Source organism: Solanum verrucosum, unplaced genomic scaffold (genome assembly GCF_900185275.1).
Source record: "Solanum verrucosum unplaced genomic scaffold, falcon-dt-bn FXZP01000205.1, whole genome shotgun sequence".
Classification (NCBI taxonomy): domain Eukaryota; kingdom Viridiplantae; phylum Streptophyta; class Magnoliopsida; order Solanales; family Solanaceae; genus Solanum; species Solanum verrucosum.
The window spans coordinates 1,496,518-1,506,352 of record NW_026019950.1 but is presented as its reverse complement, the minus strand read 5'-3'; the positions used below and the strand labels follow the sequence as shown (position 1 = coordinate 1,506,352).

The 9,835-nt window shown below is 42.6% G+C and overlaps 1 pseudogene; it reads right to left on the bottom strand.

The window, feature by feature from the left end:
- Positions 1-5,587: 5,587 nt before the first annotated feature.
- LOC125814001 (uncharacterized) lies at positions 5,588-6,704 on the bottom strand (annotated as a pseudogene).
- Between the last annotated feature and the right edge of the window lie 3,131 nt (positions 6,705-9,835).

Below are 9,835 nucleotides of genomic sequence, written 5' to 3'. Positions count from 1 at the left end.
CTCGGGCCTCTTCCGGACTACCACCGATTTTAAAATAAACAAAGACACATGTCTTTCTACCCAGATGAGCGGGAAATCAGGAGTGGTGTGGAGGTCCAGTTCTGCAATTGCTCTTCAGGTTCTGCATCACGGATGCCTGATGTCCCAGCCTCTTCCTCGATGACCGCATCAATCTCCTCAAAAAGGCCACAGATTCCTTCTCTGAGACCATCATCATTGACATATCCTCGCACCGGAAATGATTGGTACAGATGAGGAATTGGCCTGGCCAATGCTTGACCAACATTCTTGTTCTTCATCTCCGCTTCATCATCTGTTGGGACATATCCCAAACCAAACTTTGCTCCTTTGGTGGGAATTTGGATAGGCTCGACGATTCCTTGGAAATGCTTCCCCAATCCAAAACCTGGTTCGAAACCATTCTGGAGCATAACAGTAGCAATCATCTTGTACACGGCAGGCATATGAGATTGTGGAGCCAAGTCATCACCGGTGGCATTTACCAGCTCCACCGTGTAGAAATCACAACCTCGAGAGACATCATCAACAATCGGTGCATACCCATTGGAATGACTCCCTTCACCGTAAATGACCAATTCTTTGTCCTTCCAAACAAACTTCATTAGTTGGTGAAGGGTAGAAGACACAGCCCCAGCCGTATGAATAAACGGTCTTCCCAGAAGCAAGTTGTAACTGGTGCTGATATCCAACACCTGGAACTCCACATTAAAATCCGCAGGACCCACCTGAATATCCAAGTTTACTGCACCCAATGTGTCTCTTTGCACTCCGTCAAAGGCCCTCACATTGACTTGGTTCTGGTGAAGCTTTCCCAAGTCGAATTTCAGCTGCCTCAAAGTCGAAAGTGGGCAAATATTAAGACCAGATCCATCGTCAACCAAGACGCGATTAATTATCTTGTCTCGACACATACAGGTGACGTGCAGAGCTTTGTTATGCATCCTCCCTTCAAAGGGTAGCTCTTCGTCGCAGAAACTGATTCGGTGTCCTCGGATGACCTGGTTTATCATGACCGCTAAATTGTCACTGTTAGTACCCACAGGCACATAAGTATCATCCAAAGCCTTCATCAACGCTTGCCTATGCAGTTGTGAGCTCATCAACAAAGCCCATACAGAAATCTGAGCTGGTGTCTTCTCCAAATGCTTCACAATTGAATAATCTTTCGGCTGCATCCTTCTCCAGAACTCCTCGGCTTCAGCTTCACTAATCGGCCTTTTAGTTTGGTCCTTCTTCTGCCCTCCTTGAGCTAACTCTTCCGGTGTGTAGCACCTGCCGGATCTGGTCATACCCTGGGTAACAGCCGTTTCGATCACAAACTTTGGTTGGGTAAGAGTTTCTCGCGGCACCAAGGCAACAGCCTTCTCGGGTGTCAGAATCACAAACTCTTTCTTCTCTCTGATGCTCAACGAAGCTACAGCCCTTTCCAGTTCATCAGGAGCAATCGAAACTATTGTCTTCGTCACGCACCAGTCGTCATCTGTCTCTATCATATTGATAGCGGCGCCTCCATGATTTGGCAAAGGATTACTATTGACATTGGGCGCGACTGTCTGAAGAGAGACCACATTCTGGTCAATCAGGTCTTGGATCTTATGCTTCAGGTTGATACAATCCTCGGTATCATGTCCAACACTGTTGGAGTGATACGCGCACCTCTGATCAGGTCTGTAAAACTTTGAGCTAGTGTCAACCGGCTTGGGACCCACTGGATGAATATATCCTGCCGCAGTTAATCGCTCGAACAGCTTTGTTCGGCTTTCAATAAGCGGAGTGAAAGTTCTAGCAGGCTTCTTCTCAAATCTAGGACGGGGGGGATCGTAATTGCCCTGTTGAGGAGGAGGCATTTGACGATAATTTGGAGTGTTTGGACGGGGGGCTTGATATCTGGGATATGAGTTGGTTTGGTAGTTTGGTTGTGGAGCTTTGTAGTTCGAGGGGGTATTTTGGTAAAGTGGAGCTGGGGTTTGGTACGTCGGGGGAGGTGTTTGGTAATTTGTCTGAACATTGGCACAGTTTGGGGCGACGTTCCGATAGTGATGAGGTGGAGTTTGGTAAATTGGAGGGGGAGTATTTTGATAACTGGGAGGAGGAGTATTTTGGTAACTGGGGGAGGGGTATTTTGGTAATCAACCTGTGCATAACATGCTGGGTACGAACTCGGTGAAGGTCGGGGACGACCTTGGTATGATGATGATTTCCTTGGGGTCTTCTTCCCCTCATAATAGATAGAGGACACATCCTCTCTTTTCTTCTTCAACAACCCGAAGATCCGGGCGAGGCAGCAACACGGGCAATCTTCCCGGTTCTCAACCCATCCTCGATAGTCTCACCTACCTTGACTATCTCAGCAAATTTGCTCCAACGAGCAACATAATTCTGTCATAATATTCGGGCTCCTGCACCCGCACAAACACTTCAACAATTTCCTTTTCTGACATAGGAGGTCTAACTCTAGCTGCCTCTTTTCGCCATCTATATGCAAATTCCCTGTAGCTTTCGGTCGGCTTCTGCTTCATCTTCTCCAAGGAGTAACGATCAGGAACGATCTCCACATTGTAGGCGAATCGTTCGATGAAGTCCTTAGCCAAAGCATTCCAGCTAGACCACTGTTTCGTTTCATGAGACGTAAACCATTCTAGAGCCTCTCCGTTCAAACTTCGGCTAAAAAGCCGCATTAACAAAGCTTCGTCTCTCCCAACTCCCACGAGTTGGTCACAGTAGGCCCTCAGGTGCGCTAAGGGGTTCCCTGTTCCTCCAAAGATGTCGAATTTCGGCACCTTGAACCCTTCAGGGAGGTCCAGATTCGGATGAATGCATAGGTCTTCATAACTCAACCCGGCAACCTCAGGAATGCAATTCAACTCCTTCATGGCTTTTTCTAATTTCCTCCTTCATATCTATCTTGGCGGTCTCTTCCTTTGACCTCCACTCTCTCTCCCTCTCCTCATAGTGGTCGAGCTCCGAACCATGGGGATCATGCTCGTTGGGAACTGGTATTTGGAAAACGGGTTTTTGCGGTAGTGGTGGAGCGATAGAAGGACTCTGGCCATTTAAAGGGGCGTGATAGTTTTGGGGATAAGTCTGGGGGTTGGTGTACAGGTTTTGGTGAGGGAGGGAAGTGCGTGGGTTATTAGCGTTTTGGCCATGGGGGGGCAGACTAGTTTGGTGGTTTGCATTAGGGGGAAGGAGTGGTGCTTGGAGGTTGGTATTTTGAGGAGGGGGTGGTGTTTGATAAGAAGCTGAGGCGTAATGGGGGTTTTGAGTGGTAAGGTCGATGACGGAGGGATTATGAGCAGGGCTTGAAGATGGGTTTTGAGCCTGTTCCACGTTAGGAGGGGGAATTTGAGCCGGAGGTCTTCCGTCTGGTTGAGTGTTGACAGCAAAAATCGGAGGAGGCAAATCTTGTCTTTTCTGCATCTCGACCCTCATCTCAGCAATTTGTTGCATCAACTGCAGGATCAGTTCATTCTGATCAGCAAGGGCGGGTTGAGCCACCACGACATCGGTAAGGCCAGGTTCTTCGTTGTTATCACTCATTGCTGTTTTTCCCTTTTGTGAATTTTGGCTGGGAAAGAATCTGTAGGCCCTTTTGATCTGGTAAAATAGGGGTGTTCAGCCAGTGTATCAACACAGATCAGTTCTAACTACCTGCAGAGAAAAACAACTCAAAGGCAAATATGTCAGTATTAATTCTGGATGAATAATGCAAGATATCACATAGAAAGCAGATAAACACATAAAAGTTGCTTCGTTTGAGGACACGTTAACCCACGAGTAATGGGGACTGATTTTTGAACAAGCAGGAATTTGCTCGTTTTATTTTGGGGCTAGTGACTCAGAAAGGCTAAATTGCGTTGAGCTAAGGTCTTCTTGTGCATCTTCTGTCATCTGTTGATCTGAACTCAATGTTTCCTTGTAGAATGAAAGAAAAGAAAATTTGAAAAGATAGGGGCCGGGCCTTGAAAGGCTGCCTACGTATCTCCCAAGGAGAATTCAGGCCCTACGTAGTTCGAATACAAAGGAAATTTTCATTTTCATTCATTCATTTCTGGTGATTACAAGGAAGTGAAAAACAGATAATAAAGCTCCTAAAGATAGATGGTGCCTTCACCGAAGCTTCTTCCTCTGACTGTTGTATTAGCCACGGGGGTAAACTCGTATGTTTCGGGGGCGGTTTCTCATTCTCTTCTTTCCACCGTCCCTTGAAAGGAGGCTATAGACAATTTCCTCCCCAGTATCTTCTTCAGTAGCTTCAGGTCTAGCGCCTCTGGGATCACTGTTGGTGGCCTCTTGGCTGAAGAAAGAGTGTTTTCCACGTGGCTTCTGAAGCATCACGGTTATCTCTTTGAGGGCATCTCGCTTCTTCCACACGTCAGTTGTCTCTTCATCTATAACAGCACATTTTGTCATCTTTGCTGCCAATCCGCGTCTAGTGCCGCATTTGTTGCTCGTGCGATCGCGGTGGCAAACTCCACTTTTATTCTTTTTCTCTAGTTTCTTGGATCTCTTGCCTGAGCTGCTGCAATTTCGTCCTCAAATCCTCTTCGGTTAGCTCTATGTCGATACGCTTGCCTCTTTCCATCTTAGCAGCAATTTCACCTTTCCTGAGATGATAGAGTAATATTTTAGGATTTGGTATTGGGATTTTATTTCTGGCTGAGAAACTCAAGACTCATGGAATTTTGGTCGGACATTTTGATATGACTTGTATTTGGTATTGTAGATTTTTGGAAATTTTTGAAAAAGTGGGCTAAAATATCATCATTCAAAGCAACAATATCACATAAACAGTAAAGCACACAAGCATATCGCGCATCCTAAACAAGTAGGGGACCCTTTTGTGCCAAGGGTAGGCCTAGCGTATTTGAAAGATGTATGTGTAGAATTGAACCATTTTGTTACCCCAAAGCAAATTTCGCATATAAAATGATGTTCAAGAAGCGAAAATAAGCAAGGGAAATAGGGAATAAACGCAAATCACAAAGGAAAGGCCCACGCAGGGGTCATTTGAAAAGAGTACCAAATACAAGAAAGGTAAGCCCACGCAGGGGCAAATAACAATAAGTACATATAGAAAAACCCACAGGGGCGAAATCCGCTAAGATGTTCCCGATGGCCCCGTCTGATCTGCTCATCTTGTTCTGTGCCATGAGATGTTGAAGCCTGTATTGAATCATCAGCAAGTATCCTTCGCTCCGGCGACCTTTCTCTTCCCAGTCTTCGAGGCACATTCCGCTTTTCTTATCTCCAATCCATAAGTTAAGCTCTCCCAAATCGCTTCTCAAGCTTTCTAGTTCTTGAGTTACGCTCTCGAGGGCGTACTTATCCTCTTCTTGCTTTCGGAGAAATTGCTCGTGCATTTCCTGGGCTTCTCTTCTTACCTCTCTCAGTTCTATCAAAGTTTGGACTCTTTGTCCTCTACACTACGGTAAATGTTCGGAACTGAGAAAGAGATACCCTGTATATTGCGCTTCAACCAAGCTTTGTAAGTTTCATCATACCCCGCATTAAATCGATCTATGGCAATGTGTCCTTGTTCATTCGCACGCTCTTTTCCATTCTCTCAGCATCTCTGAAGCCTCAGGCACTCTATCATCCCCGATGTCGAACACATAGATACGGTAGTATGCTTCTGAGGTGTAGTTTGTCTTCTTCCGAACTGCCTCAGGACCCGGATGGGTGCATATGGGCGAATACCTCGAATACCTGGCAGAGGAAGCACAAGTTGTCTGTCGCCCCGTACTATGGCATCTTTCGAGATGAAACGGTCGAACATCCATTGGATGTTTTCTTCTCTCAACTTAGAGAAAATTTGAGCCCATCTTTCTCTAGTTCTTCTTTTCTCAAGTCTGCCCAGAACAACATGTCATTCAAACTCTTAAGAGCATTATGTTCATCAAGGGTATGGAGTTCTTGAGTTCCATGTCTCTTCACCAAGTGACTCATTATCCACCATTGAAGAAGAAGGTTGCAACCCTGAAAGTAACGATGCCCTTCCTTGCATTTCCCAAAGCACGGTACATGTCGGAAAGGATGACAGGTGCAATAGGATAATACTTTACTTGCCCTTGGTTCAGATGCCCGTGGAACAGAGTGTGCGTAAGCATTATCACTCGGGTGTTGATACTGAGGCTCGGGCCGTGTGGGAAAACCATGGTGCCTAATAGTGCGATGGCAAATGCCAAAGGTCTGATCCCGTCCCATTCTTTGTAAGTGACCCTGAACTCTTGGTTGTAATTCGCGTAAAAGCTTGCATTCCCGAATCTAACATAGAGATCCATGAAAGAAACGCTAGAACCTTCGGCCCAGAAGGCGTGATCCTTTCTTAATCCAAGCCAATTTGCAATATCCTCGAGAGTAGGCTTGTTAGGGATTAAGATGTGTTTCCTGTTTCTCACTCTTCTTTCAAGCCCTGTACCGACTGTGTCTATTCCGTCCCGAATTTCCTCAATTGTCGGAGTGATTTCCATGGTTCCAAATCGGAACACCATTTTCTCGTTGTCCCAATAGCCTGTGAGGACTTCAATCAGTTCAGGCCACCCAACCATATTGAGGAGTTCTGTTAGGGCTCCTATATATTTGTTGAGGACCCTTTTGTGAACCACAGTGAGGTCGTTGTACCATATCTTGAGCAAAACTGGGGCTTCTACTACCATGTCGAATTTAGGAAATCGATCCATACCTACAAAATAAGCACGGTTAAGATTCCCCTCCCCCAAATAGGCAACAATTAGGTTTCCACACATACATCTTTCAAATGTCAAACAATATGATATGTCGTTAGGTCGTGGACCTTGGACATGATTTTTGGTAGATTTACTAATGGACTTAATACGCCTTGGGTATTAAGCCGTCTTAGGCTAATGCTTAGATTTGGATTTGGTTTCGCTCTACTCTAGGTTGACTAGAATTGGTTGAGAAGACGGTTACCCGAGTCGGACAAACAACGGGGTGAAGTCTAATAAACGACGTTGGATGACCACAAGCCAACTATTCGTTTATCACTTCCAAAGAATTTAACTTGTGTTTTTCTGAAGGACAGCCGTGGTAAGCCACGTAACCGCCTTTTTTCCTAATGCAATCTATTTGCCATTTGGCGGAATCGGGTGCCATGAATGCCACAATTAATATAAGATACGATAATTTAAACAAGCAAACAGTTAAACACATAGCCAAATAATTAATCTTAAGGTTAGAACCATTCAAATCCCCAGCGGAAGTCGCCATTCTGTTTTATAAGGAAAATTATATTGTAGACTGGTTTAAGAGTCGCCACTTAATTTTTAAAGAAAAAATCAAGAAAATATTTTTTTTTCAATCAATTAAAACAGGGAATCAATTGAAAATATTTAAGGGGGTTCGGGGGTTCTTATTAATATTCTAGGAAGGTTTTTAAGGCACCTAGAATATCCGCTAATGCGGTTATCCGACAATTAATCATTTGGCTAAAATAATTTTGACTTAACTTGTTTTGCAAAATTGAACTATTTTGTTAGTTAGGATCAATTTGAGGGAGAAAAATAGAATTGTGAAATATTATCTAAGCGAAAATATTTTGTAAAACTTATTCTTTAAGTTTTTGTTAAGAGATGACCGATTCAGTTAATTGTTAAATCAAAATTGGCGTCTTTCGGAGATTTGAACTTCTCGACCTTAAGATTAATGACAAATACTAGCAAGTAAAATGAGCACAATAAAATAAAGAGGGAAAGAGAGTTAGGCCCAGATCTGGTTTCTGTCCGCCTGGACCAGTATTTGGGCCCATTTCGTTTTAGGCCAAAGGCCCATTTGAGTGGCACCTGTCCAAAATTGAAAGAAATAATTTTCTCTGGGCCTTTGGCCCAAATTTTCACCTGTCGTAAGAACTTACGCAATAATAATAAATAATGACAAGGGGGCTTAGGCCCAAAATGACAAAATACAACTCGGAATAAATAGAGGCGGGCTTTTGGCCTAATCTTTTCAACTCCCGATCTGTTCCGCTATTTTTAAACCCGGGGCCTGTACTCCAATTCTTGTAGCTGGCTGACTCGGCAGGAGAAAACATTGGGCCTGAATGGCCCATTTGTAATGCAAAGGGAAATAGGAGTTCATGGCAAACTCGGGTAGATTTCACATGTGGCAAGAACAAATAAAATACATAAGTAATACTCATAATAATTCGTGAGAGGAAATGAAGCAATAAGACACTTTCGGTACAATAACTCCAAAAAAAAAAAAAAAAAAAAAAAAAAAAAAATTAACAACATGCCAAACACACGATTTAGCTATAAAATAAAATAAAAAATAAAATAAAATAAAATGAATTAGTAAGCACTCGAGAGAAGCTGACCTTCCCAATCTTAAGAATCCCAGCAAAATTTAACAAGTATAAAAATGTAATGCATTTAGACTAATAACGATGACCGAAGGATATTAAGCACTTAGAAGTCTCAAAGGAAGGCCAATAAAATGAGAAAATAGCCGACTGAAATAAACAATCAAGAAAACATCACACCCCCCCCCCCCGAAACGCTTAGCATCGCGACTGGTTAGAGAGGTTGGGCAGACCAATCATGCATTCATTGTTATTTAATTCAAGACAAACTTATACATGCTCTCAAACAATCCTAAAGAGATAAAACTTGGTTCACAAAATATTCAAGCATTAACAGTTCTGGTTGGACACTTTTAAGGTGAGATCCTTGATTAATTACAACATTCACATGACACACAACCACACACACAATATATATATTAAATGGTTAGAAAAACTAAATAAATCTAATACAAATTAATATATATATTAAATAGTTAGAAAAACTAATAAATCTAATACAAATAAATATATATATTAAATGGTTAGAAAAACTAATAAATCTAATACAAATAAATATATATTAAATGGTTAGTAAGCGTATATGTACATATGTATATATTCAAACTGGGTTAGAATAGACTTTGTCAAAATGAAATAAAATAAATATATATATATATATATATAGACTCAAAATGGGCACATACACATAAGAAAAGACCAACACATGGGACCAAAACGGGACTTCATCATAATGCTACCAGGAAAATATAGCAACCAGCTGCCGGCATTCCCAAAAATTCAAGGCATAGCTATCTCGAGACGGTACAGACACAGAAGAAGAGCTCAAATTTCTTGGGGCAAGACAGTGAGCAGCACATAACTCGGGAACATATATGAAGGATTTTCTCCCAGAACAGGATATGAACAGATTAAAAGAAATTAAAGAACACAATCTCAAAATTCAACTTATATTCATAAGAAATAGAATGTTCAGCTAGCTAATGCATTTGACTCCCTCCAAACACACAACAAAAACATGAATACTAGTTCAACAAAATGAGAATAGAATAGTGCCCTGATTGATCAATGAAACAAGTCAAAATTTAAAAAAAAGTACAACAGCCGCTGGTTCGAAAAGAACACAAAACAGAGAAGTGGACTTGAACAGTCATTAAATCAACTTAAAGAAAAAAAAAACATACCACCAACTTCAGAGAGAGGATGAACAGACAGTAAAGACTAAGATTTAAACACATTACATAGAGTCATATCAAAGTCGGCAAAGAGCAGGATTTTACACCAACATATCGAACTCGAAACGAGTAAAAGTATTACGAGTTGTTTACCGTGTTATGGGCAGCGAACGGGATGACGACAAGCTAGGAGAGCAGCAAATTCCACCCCACAAATGCTAGCATGAACGGCGAGCAGCAGACTCGGACGGAATCTCAGCCCCAACTGAACTTGGAGGGATGACGACAATGAAATCGAGCAAAGAACTTAGACTAGAAT